We start from the raw sequence: 2899 nt of genomic DNA, 5'->3' as shown, positions 1-2899 counted from the left end.
CGTTTAGCTTAAAATATTTCCCAAAACATTTTCAAATCACAATATTTAGTGACAAACAAGGAAGGACTCTAAAGAAAAGTTTCCTCAGAAAAAAAAGAAAATTATATATAGTTAGAGATAGAAATCTGTGTTTATGTTGTTTAAAAGCACAAACAACATGTAAATAAATGAAAAAAATAATTTTAATGTTGTTCCCAAATTATGTCATCCACCCTTGACCTGCATCCCTATTGTTAGGAAGTTCAAGACAACAAACTTGGATGGAAAAACATTTTTACCTTTTTTTGTACCAATTGTACCACTGAAAATGCAGTGTTTTATTTTGAAATGAAACTTTGAATCCTCTCCTGCTGAATTACTGCCTTATTTCTGAGCTGAATCATACAGAAAACTCAAGAGAGTCTATTCAAGTGCTTTTGTGTTCAGGGACTTCTGATGATTGTTATGTATGTGTGTCCTTCAGGGACATCTTTCTCCATGACTACACCCTCTTCTGAATCACATTCTACCACTTCTCTGATCACAGGCGAATCTTCCAGGGGAAAGGAGCTTCTTAATTCAGACAGCTAACAGTCTGTCTTATTTTGAAAGAATTCCTAAAGTTCTGCAGTTTCAGATGCATCTTCCTAATGCTACGTTCACAACAAACCATTTCTCCAATTTAAAGTAAAAAAAATGAGTTTTGTATTTTGTAATATTGCATTCACAATTGATCTACTGTCTCCAAGATCCTCCTGGTCCTCCATCCATTTACTGCATGTGATTAGTTTTGTTGTGTTTGGGTGCCAGGTCAAACACTGTTAGATGATGAGGGAACGGGTAGAACCGCACAGTCAAAGCTGCTGGAGGTCAGGAGCTTACATCTTCTGGATAGAAGAACCTGCATCCTGAGGTTGTGCCTTTGTGGTCTGTAGATCCTGCTGAATGGACATCAGAACTGCAGTGAGGAACATTAGTAACTGTGGTTTAAATAAAGAGAAAGATGCGCGTAAATAACATAATTAAATAATTTCAAGCTCTAGCGTCATCTGCAGTGAGGAGCCTCAGTCCTCCCTCTCCTTGCACCACCTTTCAGCTAAAGAACATTTGTCAATGGAATGCAAGGAGAAAAACCACTTCCGGTTTGGGATTTTTAAAATAAAAGCAGAAAAGGTGACTGAAGATTTCTAAAACATTTAGAATTTAGTTATTTAAATCGTGCTTTATTTGTCGGACAGTCAGTTTTCTCTAACTTCTAAAAGTGTTAGGTTTCTTCAGATTTTCTTTAGTCTCTCCAGGTCCTTTGATTTATTGTTTTAACACAATTTTGTTGAGGAGACCTCGTAAATATGTTTTGTTTTTGGTAAATACTGTTATCCACAGCTTCCTTTGGCCTTTCAAATCCTGCAGAACCCAAGAAACAATTTTCTTCTGAGCTTTTAAATTGACAATTTGTCTTTTTTATTTTAGGTAGCAATATAAAAGAACAAAAACGTAAAAAAAGAAAGAAAAAAAAGAAACAAAATGAAAAACTGGCCAAATTGGACCTCATGGATTCTCCAGGGTCAACCGTTCTTGCTTGTTTGCTTCCGTTTAAATATTTCTAAAAACTGTGTATTGAAGACCATTGATTGGCATTTCATTTAATTGTATTATTATTACTAATATTGTGATTGAAAATCTTTTGTTTCAGACTGTTTGGCTCCTTTTCTCAGTCATTCTGACACCAGATTTAGGTTACTAATTACCACAGCTGTTTCTTATTTGTTAATTACCAATCAGCCTGTTTTAAATTAGATTATATAAATCCCTTTAGTCTTTTTCCCATCATAGATTAGTTTTGACATGCGTGTGTGTGATACTGCATAAAGTCTCGTAAAGCACTATAGAGTCTGCCAGTAATTTTTATCATTTCAATCCATTTGCTTTTCTAACCATAAATACAGCAGTAGTGGACACTGCAATGCAGGTTTTCAGATCACAAACATATAGTTTTCATTCAAAATTGAACGTGAATGTTTCAAAAAAGTTTATAGCTTTGAAATGATTGGTTTAAAACAAACATGAGAGTTAAGAAATGAAAATTTGACATGCCTTGGAATAAATGCTTGGATTTTTTTTATGTAGTTTTGTGGAGCTTTGTCTTTTTTTTTAATGTTTTTCACTTTTTCCATCTTATCTTTGCTTTTTTTTTAGATTTTTATATCTTTATTTAGTCTTGACATGTTTTTAATAAAATATTTTAAAAACAAAGTTTGATCTTAAATTTTACAGAAAAAAAATCTTAAAATTGAGTTTATTGTAGAATTAATATGTAAAGAAATGGGGGTAGTACTATGAAGGTGAATTTTAAGCATTGCTACAAAAATTGTTTCTGTAAAAAAGTTTCTAAATTAAATCTCTGAGCAACATTATAAAAAACATTTTTTTCTTCAAACCCAACTGCTCATTAAGAATCAATTGCATAATTGTGTTAATTATCGGGTATTTTATTTTGAAAGCCCCGTCGCCTTGTTTCCTGTCTATCCGTTTCGCCGCGCGCTCGCTGACGCAGCTCCCAGAAAGACAACCGGATAACGGGAACCGTAAAGGGGGGACGGGGGCAAAACGAGAGACGTAAACGGAGTCGTGTTGTATAACCTAGGCCTCCTCTTTTACTCATTGTTCCTCCTTTCCTCCTTCTTTTTATTTTTTGGGGTTTTTGTCCCTTCGTCCCCCTCCTGTGTTCTCATCCTCTCGCGGCGGAGCTGAGGAGGAGAGAAGAGGGGGGAGGAGAAGGAGGGCTGCAGGGCTCGGCGCTACATTCGGAGGAGCTGCCGCACATGTACCGCTCGTTTCTCCGCCCCAGAGAAGACCGGAGAACCGCAGGTGGAGGAGGTGAATGAGAGGCTAGCAAAGCGCGAGGAGGAGCGGGGCTAAC

Source organism: Oryzias melastigma, linkage group LG18, assembly GCF_002922805.2.
Source record: "Oryzias melastigma strain HK-1 linkage group LG18, ASM292280v2, whole genome shotgun sequence".
In the NCBI taxonomy this organism is placed as follows: Eukaryota; Metazoa; Chordata; class Actinopteri; order Beloniformes; family Adrianichthyidae; genus Oryzias; species Oryzias melastigma.
This window is presented reverse-complemented; position numbering follows the sequence as displayed.